Genomic DNA, 13018 nt, shown 5'->3' on the forward strand with positions numbered 1-13018 from the left:
GGGTGTGGGAGTGGAGGTGCTGACAAAGCAGAGGCCCCAGGGCGATCCTCTCATTTGCTGTAACGGCAGAGCAGAGGCTTCTCCCAGGTACTAAGGCCTTCTTGACTTAGAGACAGTCTGCTGTCCAGGGATGTGCTCACAGGGGATCCCAAGTGGTGGCCGCCCCGCCCCCTCCCCCCTCCACAGGGAATGCAGCAGGTCAGAGCCACTGCACTCAGGGGTGGAATTAGGCTTTGGGCCTGAATAAATAATTAGAAATTGGCTGCTGAGAGAATGTCCCTGGTGATTGCTTCCTGTGGAATTTTGCTGGGTGGCACACAGAGTTTTATTACCCAATTAAAATACAGCAGATTAAATCGTGCAAAAGGAAGATGGAGTGGGCAGTAAATCTACCATGGAATGGGCTGTGGAAGGCCCACTGAAAGGCATGAATTGATGGGTCAGAGAGAATCAAGAAAAGGAGTAATCAGGTTTTGCCAAAAGAAATGACTAACCTGGTGTATTCTTGGGAGGGAGACTGAATATTTGCCTTGGGGTGGGGCTAGGGGTGTTGGCACTGGGAAAAGAAAAGTTTTTCAAGTTTCCTGAGAAGACCCTGGGTGGAAGAGAAATAGAGGGCAGGTAAAGGCAGCCAAAGGTAACACCAACAATCTTTGCTGGTAAAGTGACAGCTTTGTGTAACATATAAACACTGACTACATATGGGTGATTCGGTGGCACCCATTGCCCAGTGCTACGTACTTGAATGATCAAGTCACAACAAGTTCTAAAATTTTAGCGATGTAAGACGAGGCAGGATTATCATATTAACTACACATTGAAATGTAATTTCTTGTTGTATTAGTCTGCTAGGGTTGCCATAACAAAGTACCACAACTGGTTGGCTTCTACAACAGCAATTTATTATCTCACAGCTCTGGAGGCTGGAAGTCTGAGATAAAGGTGTCAGCAGGGTTGGGCTTCCCTGGTGGCACAGTGGTTAAGAATCCGCCTGCCAATGCAGGGGACACGGCTTTGAGCCCTGTCCGGGAAGATCCCACATGCCACGGAGCAATTAAGCCTGTGAGCCACAACTCCTGAGCCTGCGCTCTAGAGCTCGTGAGTCACAACTACCGAGCCCACGTGCCACAACTACTGAAGCCCATGCACCTAGAGCCTGTGCTCCGCAACAAGAGAAGCCACCACAGTGAGAAGCCAGAACCACAACAAAGAGTAGCCCCTGCTCACCACAACTAGAAAAAGCCCGTGCACAGCAACAAACACCCGACGCAGCCAAAAAAAAAAAAAAAAAAGGTGTCAGCAGGGTTGGTTCCCTCTGGGGGCTGTGAGGGAGGGATCTGTCCAAAGGTCTCTCTCCTTGTCTTGTGGGTGGTCACCTTCTCCCTACATCTCGTCACATCCTCATCCCTCTGTGCATGTCTGTGTCCAAATTTTCCCTTTTATAAGGACAGAAGTCATATTGGATTAGGGTCCACTCTAATGACTTCATTTTAACTTGATCACCTCTGTAAAGACTCTATCTCCAAATGCTCACATTCTTGGGTAGTGGGTTTTAAGAGTTCAGCATATGAATTTTGGGGGCATGCAATTCAACCTATACACTTGACTATCTTGAAAAATAGCAATTTTCTTATTTATGTGTATAGCTCCACATTCCCCACCCTGCAGCATATTGATACATCTTTTTCATAGTTCTCACGGAGCTGATTTGCAGAGGTAGGTTTTAGCTCACTGGTGAGACCCTGAGACTGCAGTGATAGATGCATTTGCTCCTGTTTGGTACTTGATGAAGGGGGCAAACATTGGTTGTTCTTATGGTAATGGTGAGGAGGTAAATATTTCTTTCTGGAAAAGATGAAGAGACCTGTGAGCCTCCCTCTGGCTTCCCTTTCCACCTTGCTTAGGGCTGCCAGATGTTGCACTTGAGACCAATTGGTCTGCCGTTTGCACCTTCTGAAAGGAATTTATCAAGTGTGTCCATATATGAGCATATCACATATATCCAAGATTTTAGTTGAAACCATCCAGCTGCCCTCATCTGGCCTGGACCTTGGGCCTGCTGCATGTCTGGCCATTGAATAAAATGGAGCATAGAAACGGTAGGAGTTGTCTTTGAATTGTGTCAACATTAATGTCCTTGCCTTTGTCCTGAAGCAAAGCAGATTAATAATGAAGATAAAAGTCTGTGTGCCAGACGGCTGGGTCCCTGGAGCTTGACTCTGAACCTCAGCCTGTATCTGTCGATAAGGACAAGGCTCACTCCCCAGCTCATGAAGGCTGCGTCTGGCACGGATAGTTCCCCTAGTCTAGAAGCCATCCTTGATTGCTTGTTGGTGTAAACGGATTCCATTCATTCGTTCAGCAAATACTTATTGAACAGCTGCTCTGCGCTAGTCACTCTTGCAGGTGATAGGGATGTGGTAGAGATCAAAACAAAGACATCCATCCTCATGGATTCATGGACTTTACCATCTGGTCAGGCTAAACAGTTAGCATCATAGATACGGTGATAAATTCTAAAAACAGTAAAGCAGGGTGAGGGGAATAGGAATGTGGGGCTCAGGACAGAGCTGCAATTTTTTAAAGAGTAGGTCTCATTAAGAAGTTGACATCTGAGCAAAGATTTGAAGGAGCAGAAGAAGTTAGCCTCGTGGCTCTTGGGGCCAGTGTTTCAGCAGAGAGAGCAGCCAGAGGCCCTAAGTTCCTCATCTGGAGTGTGCCCAGTGAGTGTAGACAAGAGCGAGGAGGCCATTGTGACTGCAGGGGAGTTTTCCAAAGAGAGGAGAGTAGGTGAGGCGGGGTGGGTGGGGCAGAACACATCCTCCTAGGTCTTTAAAAGAATTTTGGCTTTTATCCTAACAGTAAGGAAACCCATTCCAGCATTTTAAACATTGGAGGTAAATGAGCTAAATTATTTTTACCTTATTAGAAGGTACATAAAGATCATTCTGGTTTCTCTGCTGAGAATAGGTCATAAGAAGGAGAGGGGAGAAGCAGGGACAGCAGTTGGGAGTCCCTGCTGTAACCTAAGCTGATGGATTCTCCAACTGGGAGGAGCCGTGGTCGGGGCAGGTGGTCAGGTTCTGGAGGTATTTGGAAGGTAGAGACTAGAGGATTTCCTGATGAATGGGACACTGGAATGAGAGGAAAGAAGTCACGGAGGACACTAAAGTTTTGGCCTGAGTCTCTGGAAGGATGGAGTTGCCATCGTCTGAGAAGGAGTGGGCTGTGGGTAGAGCAGATTGTGGAGGAGGATCAGGAGTTCAGTGCTGGACACGCTGAGTGTGAGATGCTCCTTTGTTCTCATCAGAACCAAGTAGAGATGAATAGGTACACTGGGACCTCATCACTCAGTCCTGGAAGGGTGTCATATTTAAATAAATACTATCCCCAAAGGCGAAGGAGAGAGATAGATGGTGCTATGGTCTGAATGTTTGCATCTCCCCCACCCAATTCATACGTTGAAATTCTAACCCCCAAAGGTGATGACCTTAGAAGGTGAGGCCTTTCAAAGGTGCCTAGGTCATGAAGGTGGAGCCCTCCTGAATGGGATTAACGCTCTTATAGAAGACACCTCACAGAGCTCCCTAGCCCCTTCCACCGTGTGTGGACACGGAGAGAAATTTGGGCTCTGATTCAGAGGAGGGCCCTCACCTGACCGTGCTGGCACCCTGGTCTCTGACTTCCAGCCTCCAGAACTCTGAGCAATAAATTTCTGCTCTCTATAAGCCACGCTTGTGATTTGGTATTCGGTATATTTGTTACAGCAGCCCGAATGGACTAAGGCAGGTAGATAGAGAAACAAGAAATTACTTTCTTTACTCTGGTCTCTCCAAGGACATCAAAGAAGATCTAAGTCATAGTCCCAAGCAGGCCTTCTCCTGTCCCTCTCCTTTCCTCCCCAAACTCTGTTGTAATCCCTACTCCCAGATGCCTCTCGCTGGCCACTGCATTCCCTCAGAGCACTCTTTCTCTTCAGCCTCAGTGTGTTGGCTCCCAGCTCTGGAGTCTCTTCAGGTTGTAGATTGACTACATCTCTTTGAACTTGAAGGGTAGCAGAGTATGCCACCCCAAGCTGTACCACTTTGGCATAAGGATTATTTTGAGTTGAAGGCATTTGAGAAGAAGCAGGTACAAGAAACGTTCTCTGGCCTCCTCCTATTTGCCTAAAAGTAGGACATAAATTTGGAAAGATGTTCCCCTCCCCACTCTACCAGGAAGGACAGAAGTTAATCACCAGAGACCCCTATCAACCCAGAGATGGCATCAAAGGAATCTGCATAACAAACCTTGCTAATACTAGCACTCAACAATATGAGCAAAAGAACTCATATTGTCCTTTTGTTAAGATGCTGTATAAGCCCAAGTTCTAACCAGCGCTTTTAGTTATTCATCACTGAGTGTTCCCATGTGTATGCATGAAGCTCATGGTCATAAACTTCTGTTTTTGTTTTTGTCTTGTTAATCTCTCTTTTGTCAGTCTAATTTACAAGGCTCCATCTGGAGAACATGGGAAGTAGAAGAAAGACAGTTTTTTCCTCCCCCACAAACTCTTTCCCTCCTTCTTTGGCTTCCCCATCACACAATGTCCAGAAAGAAATGTGGCAGGAGTGGCCTGTCCTCAGAGGCTGGGGTACAGCTGAGAAGAAGGGACCAAAAATGTTGGGATCCTCACTGGCAGATTAGGGGAGCAGAGAAGTTGGCAAACTCACCAGTGTTAATACATGTTGCCCTCCCATACGTGCACATGTGGATGCATGGTGGTCCTTGGCCTGGCGAGGTTGTCTCTGGTCTGGACCATCTCAGGTCACCTTTATAGCCACATCTGGATAAGATCAGGAGAAGCACCCACAAGGTTACATAAATGTGAACTATTTTACACGTTTGCACTTGACAAATAATACTTTTAAGCTCCCTCACCTCCACTCTCCACCAGTAATGAGTACTAATTCTCAGGAATTCATCATTATTTAGATTCATAGAGTGAGTCTCACATACTCGATAGAAGGCAAGGACCTGCAGTCCCGTTACTTATCAGCAAACAGTTCACTCAGCATTACTAAATGTATTATCTGGGCCAGGCCCTGAGCCAGATACCAAGATGACAAAGCGAATTGGACATACAGCTCTTGGGGTGTGTGGGGAGGCAGGTAATGTCAATATCCAGTAGTAGGGGCTGTGATGGAAGGGCTTTATCTGCAGCTGGGGGCTATGCTCCCCCCCAGCCAAGAGGTGGGCCAAGAAGACTTACTCAGGAATTTGCATCTTTAAAAAAAATTCCTAATTCTTGGAAATTCTAAGTAAATTCATCAGGCCATCATCCAAAGAGATTGTCCACTCCTTCCAGCTGCCCCTCTCTCTACTCTCTGGGTTCCGTGACCCCCAGTGTAATTACTCCAGATGGCCTGTTTCGTTGCTGCCATTCATCACCAGTCCTCTAGCTTCAGAGTGGCAGATGGGCTTGTCTTATTCACCGCTGCTTCCCCAAGACCTCAGGGGTCTCAGGAATTGGCTGACTTGTTGAATGAATGGATGGAGAGATAAATGAGTCCCCTATTAATAGAACTACATTATGCATTGTTTTGAGTACATCTACAAGTTTTGAACGTACTACATGCTCACTACTGAGATTTTTCTTTCTTTTTTTCAGTGAGACCACATCGTTAATTTTTTAGTGAGAGTCAACTGGAAATAAGATTTGTGTCAGAGAAATAGTCCTTATACCTATTTTTTGAGGAAAAAGTATTGTGTCAAACCAAGGCTATCCTATCTTCACCTTGATCCAAGATATGTGTAAGATTTTTTAAAAAGAAAGATAATGTTCTGTGTTCAATTTATTTAACAAAGTAATTGCATTTTCCCATTATGAATATTATATAAACTCACATAGAAAAATTGAAAAGAAAACATATATATTTTTAAAAATTAATTTTTTTAAAATTTTTGCCTGTGTTGGGTCTTCATTGCTGCGTGTGGGCTTTCTGTAGTTGTGGTGAGCAGGGTCTACTCTTTGTTGCGGTGCATGGGCTTCTCATTGCAGTGGCTTCTCTTGTTGCGGAGCACGGACTCTAGGCTCACAGGCTTCAGTAGTTGTGCCACATGGGCTCAGTAGCTGTGGCTCGCGGGCTCTAGAGCACATGCCAAGTAGTTGTGGCGCACGGGCTTTGTTGCTCCACGGCATGTGGGATCTTCCCGGGCCAGGGCTCGAACCCGTGTCCCTTGCATTGGCAGGCATATTCTTAATCACTGTGCCACCAGGAAAGTCCCAGAAAACATATATATATATTTTTTAATGTCTGAAACATTTATATTAACATATTTCCATACATATTTCCATACAAATACAAATATAAGATTTTTAGAAATTTTATGTAATGTCTGAAACATTTATATTAACATATTTCCATACAAATAGCCCAATGAAAGTTTAGTATTAGTTGTTTTGTTTGTTTGTTTTTTTATACTGCAGGTTCTTATTAGGCATCAATTTTATACACATCAGTGTATACATGTCAATCCCAATCGCCCAATTCAGCACACCACCATCCCCACCCCACCGCAGTTTTCCCCCCTTGGTGTCCATATGTCCATTCTCTACATCTGTGTCTCAACTTCTGCCCTGCAAACCGGCTCATCTGTACCATTTTTCTAGGTTCCACATACATGCATTAATATACGATATTTGTTTTTCTCTTTCTGACTTACTTCACTCTGTATGACAGTCTCTAGATCCATCCACGTCTCAACAAATGACTCAATTTCGTTCCTTTTTATGGCTGAGTAATATTCCATTGTATATATGTACCACAACTTCTTTATCCATTCGTCTGTTGATGGGCATTTAGGTTGCTTCCATGACCTGGCTATTGTAAATAGTGCTGCAATGAACATTCGGGTGCATGTGTCTTTTTGAATTACGGTTTTCTCTGGGTATATGCCCAGTAGTGGGATTGCTGGCTCATATGGTAATTCTATTTTTAGTTTTTTAAGGAACCTCCATATTGTTCTCCATAGTGGCTGTATCAATTTACATTCCCACCAACAGTGCAAGAGGGTTCCCTTTTCTCCACACCCTCTCCAGCATTTGTTGTTTGTAGATTTTCTGATGATGCCCATTCTAACCAGAGTGAGGTGATACCTCATTGTAGTTTTGATTTGCATTTCTCTAATAATTAGTGATGTTGAGCATCTTTTCATGTGCTTTGTGGCCGTCTGTATGTCTTCTTTGGAGAAATGTCTATTTAGGTCTTCTGCCCATTTTTGGATTGGGGTGTTTGTTTCTTTAATATTGAGCTGAATGAGCTGTTTATATATTTTGGAGATTAATCCTTTGTCCGTTGATTCGTTTGCAAATATTTTCTCCCATTCTGAGGGTTGTCTTTTCGTCTTGTTTATGGTTTCCTTTGCTGTGCAAAAGCTTTGAAGTTTCATTAGGTCCCATTTGTTTATTTTTGTTTTTATTTCCATTACTCTAGGAGGTGGATCAAAAAAGATCTTGCTGTGATTTATGTCAAAGAGTGTTCTTCCTATGTTTTCCTCTAAGAGTTTTATAGTGTCCAGTCTTATATTTAGGTCTCTAATCCATTTTGAGTTTATTTTTGTGTATGGTGCTAGGGAGTATTCTAATTTCATTCTTTTACATGTAGCTGTCCAGTTTACCCGGCACCACTTATTGAAGAGACTGTCTTTTCTCCATTGTATATCTTTGCCTCCTTTGTCATAGATTAGTTGACCATAGGTGCGTGGGTTAATCTCTGGGCTTTCTATCTTGTTCCATTGATCTATGTTTCTGTTTTTGTGCCAGTACCATATTGTCTTGATTACTGTAGCTTTGTAGTATAGTCTGAAGTCAGGGAGTCTGATTCCTCCAGCTCCATTTTTTTCCCTCAAGACTGCTTTGGCTATTCGGGGTCTTTTGTGTCTCCATACAAATTTTAAGATGATTTGTTCTAGCTCCATAAAAAATGCCATTGGTAATTTGATAGGGATTGCATTGAATCTGTAGATTGCTTTGGGTAGTATACTCATTCAGAAAACATATTTTGATGTATTTTCTTCCAATAATTTTTCTATGTCTAGGGTTTTTTTGTTTTTGTTTTTGTTTCTACAACCACACTCATTTTAAATAAAATTCTTAAGTGTGAAGTGTAAAACCTTGGGAACCGGCCTGATTGCCCTCTAAAATGCCTTCTTAAGATTTGGAAAGACTTATCCAAATAAGAAAGTTAGGCAATATAATTAAATGGGTGCTGTAACTGGGTCAAATCAGGGGAATAAAATCCTCCACACAGTGAAAATAAAGCCTAAAATGATACTCAACAAAGAGAACATAAAGAGAGGCAGTTATGGCTGCTACTGGAGGTGAAGGAGAAACCAGAAGCCACACTGGGCCTTTTAAGCGTATCGCAACTAAGAGCCACCTTCACTAGTCTGTGGGAATCAGCAAGATACCCAGGTAGCAGAGGGAAGCATCAGGGGAGCAAAGGTACGGTGGAGGAGTTAATGATTTATTTGCATCAAATTAATACATGGAAGTGAATTAAAATAAATCCCTGACACTGGTAGCATTTATCTTGGTGTCAGCAGGGAATCAGAGAGCCAAGAATTTCAGCTGTTCCTCAGATTAAGTCACTGGTCACAGGAAATAGGCTATGTTAGAAATGTGGTCAGTGCTACACCTTCCTCTGTCAGACCATGTTGAGAGTAACCCAGGTATGTGTATGATAGCAAATCTTCTGAAAAAGAAAAGGAAATTTCTGTTTCGGTGGCAACCATTTTCAGAGCACCGCCTCCCCTGTCCCCCTCCCCCTCACCTCCCATGGACTTTATTAGGGTTTCTTGAGGAGACAGAACTTTTCCTTTACCTTCTTAGTGACTCCGGCTGGGCCTGAGAATTAAGTTGTCATAAGGCAGATACACAGGAGAAAAGCATACAAATTTTATATTTATGTGCGCATGGGAGCCTTCACAGGGAAATGAAAACCCCCAAAGCAGTTAGGCCTAAGTGTTTTATATATTAGGTAGAGCAAAGAGTAGTATTTATGAGAAAGTAACTAAAATATACGTGGAGACTAAAGGAAGATAAGGGTTATTTTAACAAGGTTTCCTTGCACGAATGCTTCTTGGCCTCTCCTTGCTGTCTCCAGGTTCAGGGAGGGTGTGTTTCATATAGGAGTTTTGTCTTCTGTCCTCAGGAAGAAAAGGGTAGGTCAGAGTGCCTTTCTCACACCTACTGTTTTTCAAGTGCCTTTAGCTCAAAATAATCAAAAAGTCAAATTGGCATATTTTGGGGTGGCACATTCTGAACCCACTCACTCAGCCCTGTGTTACCGTCTGGCTCACTCTAGGGAAGCCAGGTGGGCTCTAGAGGGGTGCCTAAGGTGATGGTAATGGCCTGCAGTGTGAGGGCCAAGGCAGTCAAATGTGTACAAGAATAAGAATCACTCAGGGAACTCCCTGGAGGTCCAGTGGTTAGGACTCTGTGCTTTCACTGCCGAGGGCATAGCCAAAAAGAAAAAAAAAAAGAAGAGTAAGAATCACTCGAAGTTCTACCCTTTGCACCACTCCTGATTCATTTACCACGTGGCCTTCTGGGGGGTCTGATCCTTGAGGAAGTTCCCTGGGTTCCACCAACTCTGGCCTGTGTTTATAGGTATGGCTATAGCCTTGATATATGTGGCCATCATCACTCATCCCTCTGTTGCCATATAACTTTCCCATCTCCCTTGTAAGGGAATACAGACTTTATTCATCTCATAACTTAAAAACAAAAAAACTCCTGTAGATATCATGGCAAAAGTGTTCATAGTAGCCAATTTTCCTCCTGGCAAACAAGGACATTCTCTTACATAAACTTAGTACAACCATCAAAATCAGTAACTTAACGGAGATAGATCTTGTTGGAAGGAAAATTTTCTTTTACCATTTTATATGGTAAGGGGGTGGACGGTCTGTGAATTAACCCACACAGACAGATTAACAGGATAAGTTTGTTTATGCCTGTGGGAGCCTTAAGATGAAGAGACAACTTGAACAGAGGTTGAGGTTTATGTATCAACTTAACATTGGGGTTACTGGTGATTAGGGCTTCAGAGGATGGAAGGCTGGGATGAGGCTTGTTTACACAATCTTTTGGAATGTCCTGGTGCCCAAGGTCAGGCCTCTCTGATTGGAAATCTTGGAGGGGCTGTGGCAGCTGACTCTCATAAAGCCATGCGCTAGGTAAGGGACGTTCAGATAAGAGTTCTTTCCGCATCAGTTATAGCTTAGTTATTTCCACCTTGAAGTAATCTTTGTGTCATTCAGGTGCGTTATCAGTCCCATGAATCATACCATCTAATCCACAGTCCCCATTCAGATTTGACCGGTTGCCCTAATAGCATCCTTTGGAGCAAAAGGTTTCAATCCAGGATCACGCATATGCATTTAGTTGTCATAGCTCTTTGATTTTCTTCAATCTAGAAGAGTTCCTCAGGAACAGGTTTGAAGATTACAGGCCAGTTATTATGGCAAAATTTAATTAGCATGTTTTAATCCATCCATCCATTCATCTGTAAGGGAGGGAAAAAATTCTTGTCCCTCTACCCTTCAAAATTCTTGGCTGGGTCCCTTGTAACAGAAGGCAGATTAACAAGAGAAAATACAGAAGTTTATTAACATGTATATCTCGTACAAGGGAGAAACTCAAGGAAAGAGTAACTCAAGGAGGTGGCTTAGAACTCTGGTTTATATAGTATTTTCAGCAAAGAACAATGTATTTGTAGAGAAATGACTGGAAATAAGAAAGTGGTTTTAGGCTTCCAAGGGTGGCAAACTGTGGGAAGGTAAATACATGGGAGAAAACTACGGGAGTGGGGACTGTTTGCAGATTCCTCTGGTGCCATCTGTTAAGGGTAGAGAGACCTTTTTCCTGCATTTGCTGCTTCTTAAATGCCTTCAGCTCAAAATAATTTTTACGTCAAAGAGGTGACACATTCTGGTTTCCTTCAATCCATAAATTCATTCATGTGGGACAAGTAGTTGATCATCTACTATGGACGGAGCCCTGTCAGGCATTGGGATCTATGGTGAACTAGATGGATGCAGACCTTCCCTTGGGAGAGGCCCTTATAGCCTCTATAATGGGTAAGACACCAGAATTTCGATTCAGTATAGCCGGGTTCAGGTCCCAGATGTACTTACTTCCATTAGAATCTTGGGCATGTTACTAAAGCTTTACATGCCGCACAGAAAGAGGCAAGGTGAATAAAAATACCTACCACATAAGACAGACGTTTGCTTGAAATGAGTTCATATTGTCGTGGTCCGAACACGGGCTGGAAAAGAATTTGCAGACACAAGGCTGAATGTAAAGAAGATAGAATGGTCCGAGGTGAAAATTTCGTTTACTGATTGGTGGAGGCACATATACCTTCCTTCTATAGGGTGGGAGTGGGTCAGGGCAGATGCCTTTCCTTATTTGGAACAGGTCCTGTGGCCCAGGTGGGCATCGCCCAGGTGGGCTCAGGAATTCCGTAACCATCGCAACAGGGTGGGGAGGGCGATTAAGAGTCCGGGAGGGGACGTAAGGCTGGCACTTTTCCAGGCAGGGTCGTCCTTTGTCCTCAAAGCATCATTGTCCTCGGAGCCCCACAATACTGACATCTCAGCAAATATGAGTAATTTGTACCTGAAAATTAGATTTTCTGTGTGAAGATGGTAACTGGGTTCTATTTCACATTATCTTAAAAGGGAAAAATTATAACACATTACATATCAACGCTAAACCCCCAACCAACTTCCTGAGGCATAACTAAAGTACACTAAAACGTCTGAAGGGATCAGGAGAGGTCACCCCAAAATATGCCACTTTAGCATAAGAATTATTTTAAGCAAAGGCATCTGAATTCCTGAACTCTCTTACCTGCCTGAAAGCAGAGCTTCACAAAAGAATTCAATTGTCATAAATTCCCTCCCTGGAGCAACCCTGATTTTCTCTTCTTACAGATAAGAAGTCAGAAGTTGTACCACACCCAGACAGACGTTGTCACAAACTATCATGCCTTCCTTCTGTTCTCCTGAGGGCACATTTATTTTTCAAAAATGGCATTTGTATAAGAGCCCTTTCTCCCCTCCTTCCAAGAAGCCATTTGTTCTCCAAAAAGTGCTGCTCTGTTCTCCTCCCCATCTTTTATTAAGATGATATATAAACTATTCTAACCACCTCCTTGAGTCACATTTTTCTGTGAACTCCCACACATACACATGAATAAAAATCTGTCTTTTATCTTACTAATCTGTCTTTTGTCAGTTTAATTTACAGGTCCCCAAGAGCACACCTAAGAGAGTAGAGAAACAGTTTTTTCTCCTTGACACACCTAGGTATTATTAACAATGGTCACATTAGGGTGTAAACTGTTTAAAACATTGATCACCAGAAAATTAAAACAGTTGCTTTATGTATAGTAACATCTCTTCCATTGTAAGTACTATTTTTACTCCTTTAATTCCTTATCCATCATGCTCTTCAAAAGTTCTCAACGTTTCTGGTACTCACTGCACAGCTCTGGGCAAAAACAATGGCTCAATATGGAAAGCACTGGTAAATGCATTCAGGACAGGCGCCAGTGACAGAGCATGACTCACTCTGAGCATGATGATCTGAGGTCACTGGAAGCATCAGCAACATCCAAAGACTACCTCCCCTCTGTGGATACTCGCTGTGCTTTTCAAAATGTCTACGATTGTTCCTGCTGTTCTACCACTTGAATTTGGATGGTAACTGGAAAACTTTCCTCCATGTTGTTTTGCTAACATGTATTACATTTTTGGAGACAAAACTATAAAATTTAATACCAGCTTAAAAATAGACAAACTCTATTGAGAGATACATACATTCTATGAAGTTTGGGTATGAAAAAACAAAAGGTGTTGTTTCTGGGAGATACTTGGCAGGCTATGCTTGCATATATAAAGCACTTAGGACAGTGCTTGGCACAAAGCAAGTGTTAGCTATTATCTTACCTTTATGAACATAACT

The sequence above is a fragment of the Eschrichtius robustus genome, chromosome 9 (genome assembly GCF_028021215.1).
Source record: "Eschrichtius robustus isolate mEscRob2 chromosome 9, mEscRob2.pri, whole genome shotgun sequence".
NCBI classification, from domain to species: Eukaryota; Metazoa; Chordata; class Mammalia; order Artiodactyla; family Eschrichtiidae; genus Eschrichtius; species Eschrichtius robustus.